The sequence below is a fragment of the Gossypium raimondii genome, chromosome 4 (assembly GCF_025698545.1).
Source record: "Gossypium raimondii isolate GPD5lz chromosome 4, ASM2569854v1, whole genome shotgun sequence".
Taxonomy (NCBI): Eukaryota; Viridiplantae; Streptophyta; class Magnoliopsida; order Malvales; family Malvaceae; genus Gossypium; species Gossypium raimondii.
In genome coordinates this window covers 39,070,817-39,090,562 of record NC_068568.1, presented here as the reverse complement: position 1 = coordinate 39,090,562, position 19,746 = coordinate 39,070,817, and the positions used below count along the sequence as shown (strand labels likewise).

Below are 19,746 nucleotides of genomic sequence, written 5' to 3'. Positions count from 1 at the left end.
TCTAAGACATATACTTTTTTGGAGCATTTTAGTTGGTATATGTATCAATTAGTATATGCAATCTCTAAATGTGATCATTAAACATGTCTGACAAATAATTTTATCCTTCAAGCTTTGTGCATATAATATTAGTGAGGATCACAAAAAAAAATGATGACATAAATATTTAACCAATACGTCTCCCTTAATGTTGAGAAAATTTGCAGCATGACAATACTTTTAAAATCTAATGAAAGTTCTAAAATTTCTCAACCTCATACTTGGTGATCCATCTTAATGCATTATGGTGAAATATGAAATAGATATTATACATCTAGATAATCTTAGATGGAATCTATTAGCTTATAAATGAAAGTCAATTCTCATGAGAAAATATTTCTTACATATTGGTTTGATGCAAATAAAATTACATGTTTATTGTAAAAAAATTCTTATATTAATGGTTAAGCAATTAACTGGAGGCATAATTTTGCTGAACATTAAGTATAACATATATAGGCAATAAACAACTTAATATTATCCTAGCTAAAACTACGAAAATCAAGCTTGAGATATAATGCACCAGCGTTGTTAGCACAAATTGCATACTATAGAAATTGTGCACGACCAAATTATTTTAAGAAATAATATCGCAAACTTCGGGTTGCACACATGTGATACATGAACTCATTTATTATTTGGTTATCATCTAAAAATGCAACTGACCTCTAACTTTAGTTGGTGTTAGTTCAATATTTTCTCCAAAGAACAAGTATTGATGACAATTATTAAAATATAACTTCTAATTCTTCAATAAAATAATATAAATTTTCATCAAATTATTTTGCATCATCATTGACTCAGGATGGTCTAACCAGTCATACCAACACTAAGAACTTCTTTACACTATCTCATATGTCAATCATATACGATAATGTATTCCTTCGGTGAGTATTTATAATACATAAACACGAGTATCTCATGTCATTTCTATTTTCTATTCATGGTTTTAATGTAAAACACATAAAGATTTCCTTCAACATATATCTTCTTGATTTGAAAAATAATATTATGTTTTACAAAATTTTGCATCACAAAGAGGTAAAATATTAGCTCTTAAAAAGCTTTTACAGTTTGATGCAATATTAGCTTTTCAGAGCATGTAATCATTTTATTATATAACCTTAATGAAGGCTTAATTTATTATAAATGATATACACTTTTGCACTTCTTTTCAATATGAATGATAAAATTTCGATCTTCAAAACCTTTATTTATTCATATAAAATAAAATGAATAGGTATAAATAAAACATATATTAAACATAATAAATAATAAATTCATGTTACTAATAAATCATTATTGTTAGATAATATATATATTTTATATACCATAATACAATAAAATGCAAAATATTATAAGGCTAGATTAAAATAACTTTGTAGCTATAAAGGTTTAAACATAAAAATTTTATAATCTCCACCTCAATTATGAAACTATTCAGATAGGGTGAATATCCCAAAGTTCATGACAAGTAAATATTTTGTCTCATTCCACAATAATCATATACCTTAATCAATTTTATTAAAATGAACCAATAAAAATAAAATAAAAACATTTGTCCGTATGTAAAAATCCTAATAACTAAATACGTGTGAAGAGATTTAAAAATTCATAGAATTATGAATAAATAATTATATAAATTAAACTTCTTAATAGAAATCAAATCAAATTTCAAAAGAAGTTGATTAGACTAATTTAGGTTAGTATGAATAAGAAGCGGTGATTATAAGCATCCTTTGTAATGAAGAGAAGAAGATCAACTCCAAACAAATATCAAGTAGCCATTGATTTTAATGATTCTTAAACCAAACAATTAAATTTCAATGTTTGGATCCCAACAAAATTTTGACATAAACTAAGAACATATTAATCATCCTTGTATGCATGGTCATCTTTAGTATCATAGTAAAAGTTTTCATCTTTTGCCAAAAATTATCCTCCATTTCATCATTTTGAGATAACGAAATTTATCTCAATATTGTTTCTTTTTTTAATGGATGCTTAAACATACAACAAGTATGTGACCAATTCATTTTCATACCATATTGGTAGCATGAATTTTCAATAACCTTCAATATTTTATCCACCACTTCCTTATTTTTCTACTTATTATTCTTTTTCTAGTGGTTAAAAGTACCACTATTATAACTACCATGATAACAATTATTAGTACGTCTCCAACCACCGTTGAATATTTTCAAATATTTATAGTATCCCAATAACTATAAATGAATGGGTGTAATTAATCAAAAGATAAATCTTTTGGTCATTGGTCAAAAGTTATATGATTTGATTTAAAAAGAATTATAACTATTCAAAAATATTATTTGAATAGTTACAAAATAAAATGAATAATTATTATTATTTATTTATTCATAAAGACACTTATTGAAAGATGTCTCTATGAAGAGATATGAAAATTCCTATGCATTTTAAATCGTCACACTCAGTAAGTTAGAGTGCAACATTTTAAATCCTCAAAATTAAATTTATCTCTTGACTTTTAAAACCTATGCATTTTGAGAAGGATATCCGATTATTTGGGTTAAATGGGAAAATCAAGACCCAGGAAGGGCGAATATCTAACAAGGCCCCTTTTCATTTGTGTCTTCATATATGTCATTGGTGTGAACACTTGCCAACATTGTGCGTATGTTTTCCTCCTCTTTAATTTCCTCACAAAGTTTCATCCCCTTGTCGTCCATAATGTCCTGAACCAAGGCTTTGAATTCCACACTCTCTTGGGTCTCGGACCCCCTCTCGTGATGGAAATCACCATGGCTTCCACCTGAATCAGAAACAACTAATCCTCTTCCTGCTCTCGCGTCTACCCCATTATCAGTATGATTGGGTAGTGGATTTTCTGCACTAGACGAGTCGTCAAATCTGACAACACCCATGTTAAAGACTTTTTCAACCAGTTTCTTGAAGGCAATGCAATTCTCTATTGAATGCCCTGTAATTCCCGCATGGTAGTCGCATTGTACGTTCGTGTCATACCATTTGGGATACGGAGGCTGTATGGGTTTTAAATAGAAGGGGGACACCACCAGTGCATCAAATAAGCTTCGGTATAACTCACTATATGACATCGGAATTGGTATGAACTGGAGCTTCTCAGTACCTGGTTTCACTCCAGATTCTTGCTTTAAAGGGCTCTGATGGCCGGTGGTTTCCGTCTTTGGTCGACCCGCAGTGATTGGTTTTGAGTGGCCCTTGTTATACCTGCCTGCATTATCCCATTTATTCCCCTTCTTCCTCGGGGCCTTTGTAGTACCTAGGTACTCCACCCTCGCCTGCTTTGTTTCAGTTGGGTTATCAAGAGCAACAGGAAAATTGTTCCTCAAATTGGACCTTGGGTCTGTCAAGCAACCCACTGGTGTTGCTGTACCAGTCTGATGCTATTGTGATCTGATAGTAAAGAGTGCCCCTTGTGGACACCCATCTGGCTGAACTTGGACACTTGTCGGAGTATAATCTAGGGAATGGGCAAGATCCTCATTATCAACCCCAAAGAGGACCACCAGGTCTTTCTTTTTTTCTAACTCTCCAGCTAGCAATCGGTTGAACTGGCTCATCATGGTTCTCCATAATTCTAACATCTGATCTCTCATCTCCTGTTGAAATTCAGTCAATTGCTCCTGCATCTGTATCTGCATTCGCTCTAATTTTTCCAACCTTCGTTCCATTTCTATAGTCTTTGCTTGGATACCGTAAGGGTGTTAAGTTGACTAGCTGAAATAAACTTACTCAATTAGACTCTTTTAATGGATTTTAATGCATGTAATGTCATGTAATGCAAATGCATGAAATGAATGCCTAAAGAGACATTGATTCTGATTTAATTACATTTAGAAAACTTCACTAGAAGGCAAATTCCTTTACATAAAGCAGAGGCATGTACGACTTCGCCCTTATCTTCCAAGAGACAATATCAATCTTTTTCTTCATCCGCACGTTTGAGGTAATCTCGCCAATAGATGCCATTGCTAGCTCCTTTCTTGATCTTGGTCGCGATCCATCATCTGCCCATCTTTATAAGGCTCGTCAGCTTCTTTAAGGGGTTGGAACTTCGAAGGCTCTTAGACGATCGCCTTGAATCCTAAGGCCACGAAGCAAGGTCACGAACTCTTCCATCACTCTTCTTGTGTTTCCTAGAATATATTCAGGCAACCGTATTGTTTTCCACTTTATCAAGGAACCCGTATTCCATGACAAGCTTTCTAAGTTAGTAATCAAACTTGAATCAATATCCCCTTCCTAATATGCAAATGCAATGCAATCTCAATCAAAACACGACAAGAGGGGTTAGTAGAAAACATAAGCAAGCAAGGAAAACAGAAGTACTTAGTCGGGTAACCACTAGGGATTTGGAGGGGCTCTACCTAGGATGGGTTCCTAAGGCCTTTTACATGCGGTTTGGCTCTAAAGTCAATGTACCCAAACCAGCAGATTCCTCGATCTTCATCCATTATAGGCTCATACAGACTGAGTTCGGTTCAGGGGAATACATTTCCCTATGGCTACACGGAGATGAAAATCTCATGAAGACATAAGTACAGATGTATCTCGAAAGTGATCCACTATCCTGCACGGAGGTGAAAACCTCACGAAGGAGTAGCTTCTCACTCCCACTTAAAAGGGTAAGACTAAAAAGTCTTTATGCAATATGATGCCAAGGTATAAAACTCAATTTACAATAATCATACAAACAAATGCCAAGAGAGGATCATAATTTTTCAAATCAACTTTTCAATTTTCAATAATAAGAAAGAAAACAATCAATTTTACGGCTTGACTCTCTAAAGGTCCCCAGTGGAGTCGCCAAGCTGTCGAAACCATTTTTTTGAAAAACAAAAAAAAATTAGTTGTTGACTTAAAAATGAAAATTGGGAGTTGCCACTGATGTTTTATTAAGGTGTGACCGGTTCACCATTAAAATGATTTTTGGTCTGCGAATTTTGAGAAAAACAGGTTCGGGAGTCGGTTACGCACGAGGAAGGGTTAGCACCCTCGTAACGCCTAAAATTGGTACCGAATCGATTGTTTAATGTCTTAATGTCAAAATTTTGAAAAGATATTAAAATACGATCCTTTTATTTTGAATAAAATGAATTAGACGATGAGATTCACTTATTTCAAAGAAATAAATTGTCACACTCAGTAAGTTAGAGTGCAACATTTTAAATCCTCAAAATTAAATTTATCTTCTGACTTTTAAAACCTATGCATTTTGAGAAGGATATCTGATTATTTGGGTTAAATGGGAAAATCCAGACCCAGTAAGTTAGGGCTCGATTTCACAAAATTCCTAAATATCGAATATTGCCTTTATTTTTATTTGTTAGAAAAATCCTCGTCTCGAGAAAACAATACGTCATATTCAATGCGTTAGGACACAACGCGTCAAATTCCCGAGAATGAGCTTTTATTTATGTCTTAATTAAAATGGACATTTGGTTTTTAGATCCCGAGGAAGATTGGAATCCAGTAAGTTAGGACACAATCTTTTCGAGGATCACAAATCCCGAGTGTCGCATTATTTTGAAAGACTTTTGTATAAAATGGTTTTGATATTTGAATAATATGAAATGTCACCTTTTAAGCAAATAAAATGTGATAGAATGATGATATACCACGTGAAATGATAGTTCGTAAGCCAAAACGTACACTAATGTATGCAGAATAATCAAGTAAATAAGCAATACAATACATAGGAGCAATAATTTCGTATCTCACATTGTGCAAATACTAACATCCATGTTTGAAAACCTAATAACAAATAATTAAGGAAACACCAAACAACTTGGCACAAATAAAATGCGCCAAAAAAAAGGTAATATAAGAAAAAGAGATTTGAATGCATATACACAAAATCACATGAATGAAATTTTAAAAGGAAATAATTAATGCAAAAACTTGACAACGTTTAAGAATAGGATTAAAATGAATATTACATGAAATATTACTACATAAGTGAACTTTAAAGTAAGTATTAAAAAGAAATCAAAATAAGTAAAACTTAAAATAACATACTTGTATTAGTCAAAATAGGCAACATATATGAAATGAAAACTCAATGTAAATAATATTATAGTATATATGAAAAGTTGAGATAGCAAAATAAAATAGAATATTAAAAGAAATGAAGTGTATACATGTATATAATAGGTAAAAAAATGATTCAAAACCAATAGTAATATATACGTATATGTATAAATTAATACTATATTATATAAAATGTTTTCCTAAAAATATGGTGGCAAATCAAAAGTGAATAAGAAAATATATTATAGAATAAATAAAGAAAATAAATCAAGCAAGCATATAAATATATCAAGTTTACAAAAGATAAAATAAAATAAATTCAAACAATATCCATGATAGTAGATTATAAAAAGGTAATAACATATAAAACTTTAAAAACTTAAAACAATAATACATATAGAACAAAATAATGTATATATATATAATAGGTGAATAATATAATAGTAATAGTAAAAATACGATAATAATGAAAGTGGTAGTAATAATGATAATGATAATAATAACTAAACTAATTAATAAAAATACAATATATAAAAAAAACCCAAAAAGGATTAAATTGTAACTAGAACGAAATTAATCGAGAAATTACATAAATAAAACAAAATAAGGTCCAATGTGCAATACGCAAATAACATGGAGGACTAATCAGAAATATTCCCTGCCCTCTCCAAATGCAGCGTTACATTGGATTAAAATGAAACAAAAATGAAGTAAAAGATTAAATTTAAAAATAGATAAAAGAACTGGATTGAAGCACGCTTGAAAAGTAGAGGGACTATGGTTGTAAATAACCCATTAACCAAAACACGCGGATCCCCCATGGAGCGGGTCGGGTCACGCACGGATCTGGGTCAATACGGCACCGTTTTGGAGCCACTGATCAGACTCCTAACGGCGTCGTTTCGAACATCACGTAAGGGCCAAAAATAAAACCCTAAAATGATAGCCACAGCTTCATTCCTCAAAACGAAAAGAAAGAAAAAAATAAATAAATAAAAGGAAAATAAAATTAAAAAAAACAAGAACCCAAATGCTCTCCTTTGTGCGCCGCTCTGCGTTCTGAGAGCATTCGAACGGCCTTCGATCCCAGCCCCTCTTCCGATGACGACGGAGAGGACCAGGACCGCGCCACCAGGTAGCCCTCCTCTCACCTCTCTTTCTCTTTTATTACTTATATATATACATATCAAAACGAAGAACAGATTGAAGAGAAAAAAACTTTGAAATCACCTTTTAGAACCTTTTTTATTGCTTTTCTTTCAAGGATTTCATAAAATATTCATAGGTCTCCCCCTTTTCAGATTTTTTAAAATCGGCCCTTATGGCCGAAAATGAAAAAAGAAAATAAAACAAAAAAATCAAAAGAAATCCGTCCTTTCTTCATTTGCTGTCGATTTCTGCTCTTTTTGTTTGTTTGTTGCGCAGGTACGGTGTACGAGATCGGGGACATGGCACATACAGAGGTGTTGGCGTGGCGCGCGTGGAGAGGAAGGCCGAAGGCGGTGCGTTGCTAAGTTGCTATGGCGGCAGCTTAGTTTCCATAAACCCTAGGGCTTTTGTTTGTGATTTTTGGTGTTGGGCCATTTGGGCTGAGGCTGATTGGGCTAGGGGTATTTGGTCTAGTGTCTCTGCTGGTTTAGGCTAGTTGGGCTAGGGTGTTGGGCTTAGGCTGATTGGGCTAATTGGGTTTTTTTAAAAATATTGGGGGTTTTTTTTTGTAATTGGGCTAATTGGGTTTTTGTAATTGGGTTTGCCTGGGCCCAGGCAAAAATTGGGCTCTACACACGCCTTGGAGCCTGTCCTATTTCTTCTTTTTCTATTCGAGTTTCGATCGTGTGTTCGAGATTTTCCTTACCAGAGTTTTGAACTAACAATTTTAAGGTTATATTTCATGATGACAACCACAACACATGAAAGTGGAACACTAAGGGAGTTGGCTTCCAACTTTGTTAAACTTGATCAGTTTGATGGTGGCAATTTTCGACGATGGCAGAAAAAGATGCACTTCTTATTATCAACTTTGAAGATTGCTTATGTTTTGGATACTCCAAGACCTGAAGAGAATGAAAACGAATCTGTTGCTACAACCCGAGAAAGATAAAAATGGGACAGTGCTGACTACATGTGTACGGGCATATATGGAATGGTTTATCTGATGGTTTGTTCAACACCTACCAAAATGAGGTCACCGCTAAAGAATTATGGGACAAATTGGAGGCAAGATACATGACCTAAGATGTTACAAGTAAGAAATTTCTTGTCAGTCGTTTCAATAATTATCAAATGGTTGATGGTCGTTCTATTATGGAACAATTTCGTGATATTGAAAAGATGCTGAATCAATTTAAGCAATATGATATAAAAATGGATGAAATGATTGTGGTATCCTCCACAATAGAGAAACTTCCTCCATCTTGGAAAGACTTTAAAAGAAGTCTAAAACATAAGAAAGAGGAAATATGTCTTGAGGCTTTGGCAAATCATCTTCGTATTGAATAAGAGTATCGAAAACAAGATCAGAACCTAAATTCTGAAAATGCCAAAGTACATGTTACGGAGGAAGTACAGACTACTAAACCATTCAAGAGAAAGTTCAATCAGACTGATAGAGCACCTAAGTTCAAAAAGAAACAAAAGGGCTCATGCTATCATTGTGGAAAGCCGGGACATTTCAAGAATGAATGTCGATTTTTAAAGAAGAAATCATCTTCTAAGGCTGATAATAACGAAAAGTTCATTGCAATGATATCTGAAATTAATATGGCACAAGATGATAATACATGGTGGATTGATACCGGAGCAACCAAACATGTGTGCAAAGACAAAAGCATGTTCACAAAGTTCACACAATGTGAAAATGACAATGTCTTACACATAGGAAATTCTTCCACCGCAGCAATCAAAGGCAAAGGGTCTGTTGAACTACAATTCACTTCTGGAAAGATTTTAACCTTAAATGATGTATATTATGTACCAGAAGTTAGGAAGAATTTAGTGTCTGGAAGTCTGTTGAATAAGTTTGGTTTCAAACTTGTTTTTGAGGTAGATAAGTTTATTTTGTCTAAGGGAGGAATTTTTGTAGGGAAAGGGTATGTGTATGAGAGCATGTTCAAACTCAATATTATTAATAAGAATAAAAATACTATTTCTGCTTATATGGTTGAATCTTTTTGTTTGTGGCATTATAGATTAGGTCATTTGAATTATAGAAAATTGAATGACATGTATAAATTAGATTTAATTCCTATTTTAATAATAATATTGAAAAATGCAATACATGTATGTTGACTAAAATTACAAGAAACCCTTCCCTAAGGTTAAAAGGAAAAAAATTGCTTGATTTGATACATAGTGATTTATGTGACATGCATAATACTCCTACATTAGGTGGAAAGAAATATTTTGTTACTTTTATTGATGATTGTTCTAGATATTGTTATGTATATTTATTGCATTCAAAAGATGAAGCGTTTGATAAATTTAAAGTTTATAAATCTGAAGTTGAACTTTAGTGTGAATCATTTATCAAGTGCTTAAGATCGGATAAAGGAGGAGAATATTATAATCCAAGTTATTTTGAACTCACTGGAATTGTCCATCAAGTTTCAGCCCCTTACACACCACAACAAAATGGTGTAGCTGAAAGAAAAAATAGAGTCTTGACTGAAATGGTAAATTCAATGTTATCATATTCAGGTCTTGGACAAGGTTTTTGGGAGAAGTGTTTCTAACAGCTTGTCATATATTGAATAGAGTTCCTAATAAGGAAACTAAAATAACCCCCTATGAACAATGGAAGGAAAGGAAACCAAACCTTAATTATTTGAAGGTTTGGGGTTGTAGAGCTATTGTAAAAGTTCCAACACCTAAACGTAAAAAGTTAGGCGAAAGAGGAATTGAATGCATATTTATAGGTTATGCACATAATAGCAATGCATGTAGGCTCATGGTAATTGAACCAAATGATTCAATTTCAATTAATACTGTTATTGAATCAAGAGATGCTATTTTTTGATGAAAATAGATTTAATTCTATATCAAGACAATTACAACCACAACAATTGATTCGTTCTTCAAATGAGAATGAGATTTCATTGAAACAAATTGATAGTAATGATGAGTCTTGTCAAGAATTAAGAAGAAGTAAGAGGATTAAAAAGGTCAAAGATTTTAGACTAGATTTCATTATTTTTCTTGTAGAAGGAAAAGGTGAAAGTATATGCAATAAGATACCTTATTGTTATAATACTGAATCTGATCTTATTACATTTGAAGAGGCAGTGAAATCTCAAGACTCTACTTTTTGGAAAGAAACAATAAATGATGAGATGGATTTAATAATGGGAAATCAAACTTGGATCTTAGTTGATCTTCCACCAGGTTCCAAACCAATAGGTTGTAAATGGATCTTCAAAAAGAAAATGAAGGTCGATGGAACCATTGATAAATTTAAAGCAAGGTTGGTAGCAAAAGGTTTTACACAAAGACAAGGTATTGATTACTTTGATACCTATGCTCCAGTAGCAAGAATTACTACAATTAGACTCTTAATATCACTTACCTCTATATATAATTTGGTTTTTCACCAAATGGATGTTAAAACTGCATTTTTAAATGGTGAATTGGAAGAGGAAGTGTACATGGAGCAACCGGAAGGATTTGTTGTTCCAGGACAAGAGCATAAGGTATGTAAGCTTGTTAAATCTTTATATGGGCTTAAACAAGCACCAAAACAATGGCACCAAAAGTTTGACAAGGTTGTTTTAGCTAATGACTATAAAATAAATGAATCCGATAAGTGTATATATAGCAAATTCAAAAATGGAAAAGGTGTCATAATTTGCTTATATGTAGATGACATGCTCATTTTTGGCACAGATTTGGAACAAATAGAAAACACAAAGAAATTCTTGTCAAAAAAATTTGCTATGAAGGATATTGGTGTAGCAGATGTTATTCTTGGGATTAAAATAACCCGAGATGAAAGCATTATAGCTTTATCACAGTCACATTACATTGAAAATGTGCTTAAAAATTTTGATCTTTTCCACTGTATACCAGCATCTACACCCATGGATCCTCAATTAAAATTAGTATCTAATGCTGATAGGAAAATTGATCAATTGAAATATACAAGTCTAATTGGTTGTCTTATGTATATAATGACTTGTACAAGACCAGATATTGCATAGGCTGTTGGAAAATTGAGTAGGTACACAAGTAATCCAAGTAGTTTGCATTGGCAAGCTTTGAATAGAGTACTTAGGTACTTAAAGAAAACTATTAACTATGGATTATGTTATAATGGATATCCTCCAGTTTTAGAAGGGTAATTGGATGCTAGTTGGATTACAAGTTTGGAAGATCATGCATCTACTAGTGGATGGATCTTTATTTTTGGTGGAGGAGTCATTTCTTGGGGTTCCAAGAAACAAACATGTATAACTGATTCCACCATGGCAGCAGAATTTATTGCATTAGCGGCTGCATCTAAAGAAGCAGAATGGTTAAGAAATTTGCTTTATGATGTACCTTTATGGCCTAAGCCAATTTCACCTATTTCTATCTGTTGTGATAGTGAGGCTACTCTAGCAAAGGCATATAGCCAAGTATATAATGGAAAGTGTAGACACATTGGATTAAGACATAGTTATGTTTGACAATTAATCTCTAATGGAGTGATCACTATTAATTATATGAGGTCAAGTGAAAATTTGGCAGATCCTTTGACAAAAAGTCTTGCTAGAGATGCAGTAAAAAGGACCTCAAAAGGGATGGGACTCAAGCCTATTAATTAGAGTCACCCATGATGGAAACTCGACTCAACGCTTGGTATAACGTCAAGTCTTGAGTTCAATGAGACAAAGTACATCATTAGTATGTGACTATTAGCACTATAAATAAATCCATACTAAGATTAAAGTGCTAGGTACCCGTAATGATAAGGGAAGGATGAGTAATGTACTCTTAATGGACCCATAACATAAATATGTTAGAGTGTTATAATTACGGGAACACTTTTGATGGGATCCACCTATGTGAGTGGAAGTGTGGCCGCTTCTAGGAGCTTAAGAGCTTGGCTCTGACAGCACTCATGAAAAAGGGACATAGACACATAGCCATAATAGTGTCCCAGATACTATGCATTGACTGATGTTGAAATCATTGTGTGAGATGTGTTCAGTTAATCAAATGGAATAATTGGTTCAAAGCTTAGTCTACCATGCAATTTCGATTAACTTTAACATGTTTTCACTAAGTGAAGGTTCAATCGTAAGACACCTTTATTTATGCAAATTGATTTCCAAGAATATCAAAATCTAAATATGTTGAAAATGGGGGAAGATTGTTGGAATATTTTCAAATATTTATAGTATCCCAATAACTATAAATGAATGGGTGTAATTAATCAAAAGATAAATCTTTTGGTCATTGGTCAAAAGTTATATCATTTGATTTAAAAAAAAAAATTATAACTATTCAAAAATATTATTTGAATAGTTACAAAATTAAATGAATAATTATTATTATTTATTTATTCATAAAAACACCTATTGAAAGATGTCTCAATGAAGAGACATGAAAATTCTTATAAATAGGAATGAGATTTCATTTGCAAATCATATCAACACATTCTAATATTGTTTCTTTCATTCCTTCATTTTCTAATATTATTAGATTATTCTATAAAGTATTACTGCAAAAATCCTTTGTAGAAATTGAGTTTTTTGTTATACATTGCTCAGTGTATAGTGGACTATTCTCGTCAGTGCAAAACGCAAATAGTCATTGGCTTCATTGTATCCTCAAGGTTAATTTTCTTGAAACTCATTTGCACACCGAAGGTAGGTGGGGGTGAATATAACCTTAAAGATAGTGGCTTGATACACGCCTTGGAGCCTGTCCTATTTCTTTTTTTTCTGTTCGAGTTTCGATCGCGTGTTCGAGATTTTCCTTACCGGAGTTTTGAACTAACAACCACATCCTCAATTACAACGACAACCACGATCTCTATACTTTGATTTTTCATAATTGTTATGTATTGTTACACTTACTTCAGAGAATGAAGCCTTTTTCACTAAAAGGCATGAAATCGTTTCAAAATACTTTTTAAATCCTTTTTCACAATATTACTGCTACAGGAACACATAATATATTTCAATCATAACAAGCTTTAGAGAGTATTATTGTTTTCTAATGATCAAATCATTCTTTCAAATCATTACGCAATTCAAGAGTCAAGAGAATTTTTGCAATTAAATATTTCACGCTTTAATCCTTCATGTAGGTGATAATCATTGAACTTCCACAATGGTAACTTTCTCATAATTATTTCTATCAAGTTATATATTCCGAGCTAACAACTAAAGCGAGAAAGCACTATTGTTCATACCTATTTAAACTTAAGTATAGAAATATGATCCTCTAAATATGTTACAACTCAAGAAATAAAAAGGATGCTATTAAAATCTTTTGATAGCTAAGGTCAACCTTACAATTTAATCAACATAACAATAAAATACCCCAAAAAGTTTTATGGAATATTAGCTAGAGACATCACATTATCCTATTTACTATAATCAAGGTTTCCATAGAAAATTTCATTCAAAAGAAACAAATAACCATCGGTTATGTCATATGCATTTGGATATAAATTGATACAAATATATTTAACTTTTTCTAAGTTCTTCATATCGCGTATCCAAATATTGAACATGAGTCTCTAGTGTCAAAAACAATATAATAATCTAATAGACAATGTAGTACATTTGGTAAAGGTCACCAAATAAAATGAAATTTTAATAAATGACTACTATTTTTGATCATATCAATGACATATATTATGAAAGATATACACATTTAAGTAAAAATATTCAAGTTGTTGATACTGCAATCTTATTCAAAGTATTATATCATAAACAAGCATGGTATGGAATATATAAAACATAAATTCATACTTAAATATGATTTAAAAAAATTAGCATCATTTTTAACTTTTTTTCATTAGGAATATTGAAATCTCAAAATCTTTCAAGCACGCATACAAATCATATACTTTTGAGTGTTGCTTCAACGAGAACGTTGTATGTCTAGATTACTCGTTCTACAACGGATTATTGAATACTATTGAGCAAACTCGTGTTGATAATGTGTTATAAAATAATAATAATGCAAAAAACACAAGAATAATAGATGAGAATAAAGAGAGATTTCTATTGCATTTTTCTTCTTTTCCATCATCATTACAAGTAGTATACTCCTCTCTCTCTCTCTATATATATATAGGGAGATTAGACTCCTATTTTCTAATACATAAATAAAAAAGGGATTACAATGAGATAAAATGTGAAGAGTAAAATAAAAGATAAAAAGTTTATTGTAATGAACTAGAGGTGTCCATTGGTCGAGTTGGGTTTGAGTCGGGCCCAACCAAAATTTTAGACTCGTTTGTTAGGCCCTGACTAATTCAAAAAATGGGCCTAAGATTTTGCCCAAGCTTGGCCTGGATAAAAATGATAAAACTCAGGCCTGGCCCAGCCTGCCGGTATTAATTTTTTATATTATTTATTATATAATTTTAAAAATATATATAATACATCAAAAATACTAGAAAAATTAAAATAAATGTTTCCCAACAAATTAAAAATAAATATATGTATACTTAAATAACACTAAGATTGGTGCAATTTAACAAACAAATGCCTCTAAAATAGTAACAAAATTAACAATAAAACAAGAGTTATATAATATCCAAACAATAACAACAAAATAGTACCAACATAATACTAAAATGGTAGAAAAATAGTGAAAAAAAATAACAAGAAAATAAAAAAAGAGGTAAAAAATCAAGGAAAAGCATCAATTTTTTTTGCATATTCGAGTCGAGCCGAACCCGGGCCAAAAAACCTTACCCGAGGCCCAGCCCGTTTTCTAAACATGCCTTATTTTTTGCCCAAACTCATTTTTCAAACCTATATTTTTACCCAAACCCTCTCACTTTTCGGGCGAACCACTCGGCCTGGCCCATGAGCATATCTGTAATGAACATCCACTTAATAGCCTTCATAACAAATATATATTTTATATACTTTTTTATTTTTGAAGTTACACTGAAACCTTAGAAAATCTTTAGATGATGGTGGGTTTTTTACATAAATAATACAAAAAATTAAAATAATACTAAAATAATACAAACATTTTATTATGTACCAAAATTGTACAAACAATAAAAAAAAAAGCTGACGGAAGTGACTACACCCTGGTTGAGGGTCTGCCACAGGCGACACCAAAGGTGCCATTGGCACAGGTGACACCTGTGCCATGTTTTCCCGCCTTTTGGGGACCTTATAATGGTCCCCAATTTCACTTTCACTTCAGCTGCACGAAGGAGAAGAAAGAAAATGAAAGGAGAAGAAGAAGAAGAAGAAGAAGAAGAAGAAGAAGAAGAAGAAGAAAAAGAGAAGAAGAAGAAGAAGAAAAAGAAGAAGAAGGAGAAAGAGAGGGTGGTGCCGGAAAAAGAAAAGAAAAAGAGAGAAAGAGAATAGAGAAAGGAGAAAGAAAGAGAAGAAAAAAAATAGAAAAAGTAAGGTATTTTTTTAAAAAATAATAGATTATCTTGTTATTATGTTTTTTGTATATTTTTATTGTTTTTGTTGTTAGTTTAGTTATTATTGTTAGTTATTAGGATTAATAAAACTCTAATTATTATTTTAGTTAGTATTATTATTGTTAGCTTTTAGGGTTTAGTTATTAATAATTATTGTTACTTAGTATTATTGTTAGTAAAAACTAATATTATTATTATGGTTAGTTATTAAGATTAGTAAAACCCTAATTATTATTTTACTTAGTATGATTGTTAGTTTTACACTATATTATTGTTAGTTATTATTTTAGTAAAACCCTAATTATTATTGTTAGTTAGTATTATTTTTAGTAAAAACTATCATCATCATTATTATTATTATTATTATTATTATTATTATTATTATTATTATTATTATTATTATTATTATTGTGTTAGTTATTAGGATTAGTGGTTAAATGTTGTTCATGTACAAAATGATAACTGAAATAGTATGAGCTTATGAATGAAAAAATTGCATATTGAAACATTAATTTTTTTATTTAAGTAATTTATTTACTGTTCAAAATTGTTTTTTAAAATTTTGTTTATTTTTTAACAGATTGAATATTGAAGATGGATGATAAGTTTTTTGTATGCGTTTATTTCGATGGAATCATCTTGACAACAATTGTTGGATGTATATTTGAATGTCGGCAACAAATAGCAATGAGATTTAATAGAAATGTCTCGTTGGATGATATGAAGGGAAGGATTAATGCAAAAATTTTTAGACGTTGTGGGAGAAGGATATCAAAAATTTTCTACAAGTTTCCAGTTTCGACAGATCCGATCAAATTCACCGAAATGGAACTTGTAGACGACGAAGACGTGGAGACAATAATCGCTCTTTACTGTGGGAAAGGGAGTGACAAAAATGCACCGATTCACTTATTTGCTGAGTTAACCAGTATGGAGCAAAATGAAGATGTCAATGCATATGGTGAAGAACATGGAACTCAAGAACCATGCATGGTGGCTCCAATATCGTACGTTGATAGTGAATCGACTATAGGTGGGATCGGTATCGATCTCAATATTACACCCGATATTGATGTGGTTGGTGATGATGGATACGATGGTAGCGATCATTGTGATCAAGAGGTCGATAGTGACAGTGATCCCGATGTGGACGATGTACCTGATGATATTGATGATGAAGATATGAATAACGTTGGAAACATTAACGCGTCTTCAGTCGGGAACCAGATGCGATGTATTGTGATACACAATAATCCTGGGCCACACATGTTGCTCATAAACCCCGACGTAGTGCATGTAGCTAAGTTCCCAGAGTACCCTAAAATACTTCCTGCTCATCGGCTGGCCGTAAGTTCCGATCATGAGGAGTTATTCGTAGGCCAGAGATTCGAAAGTAAAGAAGAGTACGTATTTGCTATTAAGCGGTATAGCACGAACATATCAGTGGATTATAAAGTCATAGTGTCTAAACCGACAGTATATATTGGGGAGTGTTGGAAGGCAATGGAAGACTACAATTGGCAGGTACGAGCTGCATTCATTCAAAATTCGTAGATGTGGGAGATAGGAAAATTTGTTGGGTCTTATACATGCACATCAACACGTATGACAGAAGATCATCGAAAACTTGATTCTAAAACTATCTATAAGTGTATCATGCTAATGGTGAAGGACATGCCGACCATTAAAGTTTCGGTACTGATTGCCGAAATGCAAGCACGATTCCAATATCGAGTATCATATCGAAAGGTGTGGATAGCTAAACAAATGGCAATGGAGCAATTGTATGGGGATTATGATTCGTCGTATAACGAGCTACAAGGATGGATAGCTACTATGTGGGAGTACGTACCGGGGACTGTGATTGAGTTACAGACAAGACCTTATTACGACCCGGATGACCAATTACAGCCGAGGAAAAGAATTTTCAATCAGATGTTCTGGACGTTTGATCCATGTGTACGGGCATTTCTCTACTGCAAGCCGTTTGTGCAGGTGGATGGGACCTGGCTATATGGAAAATATACACAGATCCTACTTCTTGCGGTTGCTCAAGACAGCAATAGAAACGTGCTCCCGATAGCATTTGCCATCGTAGATAAGGAGAACTTAGAATCTTGGGAATTCTTCCTTACCAACTTGCGGAGGTATGTTATTAGCAACGATAATATTTGCATCATCTCTGATAGAGGGAAAGGTTTAATTGCAGCAATTAGGCGTTCCGGTGTGCCATGGAGATCCGTTTACTGCATTCGTCACATTGCGGCTAACTTCCATCGAGATTATAAGAATGCAAACTGGAAGAGACAAGTAGTGGCAATAGGTAAATGATAACTTTATCTTTTCAATATAAGTTGTAATGTTTTATGTTATCGAATTACTGGAACTTATCTTTTCTTAATACGTATACAGCGTACGAGTTAGAGCCACATATTTTCCACCAAAGAATGATTCGACTTGAGAGTGACATGGAGGGTCAAATGAACACATCTTTTCGACAGTGGTTGGGTACAACGGAGCCGTGGCAATGGGCTCAAATTTTTGACGAGGGCTTCCGTTATAGTCAAATGACCACAATTAGTGGAGGGGGTCAACGCTGTGTTGTTGAAAACACAACATCTTCTGATTGCATCTGTCTTCTCGGCTACATTCTACACGTTGGCTACCTTGATGCCAAGAATGGGTCAGCAACAAGTCAACCAGATGGAGGCGAGACACGTGTTTGTCGAAGATGTCAGGGATGCAATGGTTGTAAACTGTCGGATGGCAAGGTCGATGAATGTAGAAATATATTCACGACGGCTGGAAACGTTTTGAGTTACGGAGACCATCGATCGTCGACCCGGTATACCACTTAGGTCCTATGGAGTTGATCTCCGAAACAGACGGTGCAAATGTAGGAGATTCGAAACACTTCATTATCCATGTGCGAATGTCGTGGTAGCGTGTGCTAAAGTGAAACTTAATGTTGAACAATTTGTCGATGATGTGTACACGCTCGAGCGCACATTGCGTGTCTGGGAAAATGAGTTTCCCATCCTGCCTGACCTGTCTACGTGGGAGGTGCCTCCGACGACTTTCGAGCTTGTCCCAGACAGAAGGCTACACAGGAATCCAAGATGTCGTCAGCAATCATCCAGAATCCATAATGAAATGGACATTAGGGACATTAATGAAATGCCCGCAGCGAAACTATCATGTTGGACAATCGTCACGATCCGGGTCGGAATTGAGCTTATGCTGTAAAGTTGTTATGTGTAATGTTGTAATGTTGTTGTAACACCCCTTAACCCTAAACCGTCACCGAAACAGGGTTACGGAGCATTACCGAGCACGATAACTCATTTTTCGACATCCGTACTTTTGGGTCGTTACAGTTGTAATGTTGTAATATTGTAATGTGTTTTAATGTTATAATCTCCAAATTAATCTACTTTAAATTATTTTCGTTTATTTCAATATGTCCAATTTCTTGGATGGTTGAGCACAACAAAGTATCTAATTTAGCTATGGTTTAATCCTTGTTTTTGTAAAAAAAAAAAAAGAAACTTTTTGAATCTAGTTTGCTTTTATAGATAATTGATTATAATATTCAAATCTTGATTGGATTTGTAATCTAAAAATTTATCTGAAAATCTATTCAATATTTAAAAGAATATTAAGAAGTTGTCAATTAATGACAAGTTATATCAGGACAGTGTATGACCTCCCGATACTCGGATAAATACTCCATCTACGAAAAAAATTTTAAGTCAATATAGTATCGTTACAATAGTATCATAAATAAATTGTCAATTAATGACAAGTTATATTTTATCACCTGTTAACTAGTGGATATACATATGGTTGGTGACTAACTGATGCTAAGAATGACATCTGATAAAGTGCCCAGGACTGCAACAATGTAAGGCATCCGCTCATGTCTACAACAGTAGGCTTTGTCGTTCGACAAAGCTCCCAATACAACACTGCCAGAACTGCAGAGCCCCAGCTATACAAGCGAACATTACTCAAATCAGCTAATAGAGGTAAGTGCATGATATGAACCT

The 19,746-nt window shown here is 33.1% G+C and overlaps 1 pseudogene; it reads right to left on the bottom strand.

Moving 5' to 3' along the window:
* Positions 1 to 2,624: 2,624 nt before the first annotated feature.
* LOC128040493 (uncharacterized) overlaps positions 2,625 to 19,746 on the bottom strand; it is a 61,314-nt pseudogene continuing 44,192 nt past the window's right edge.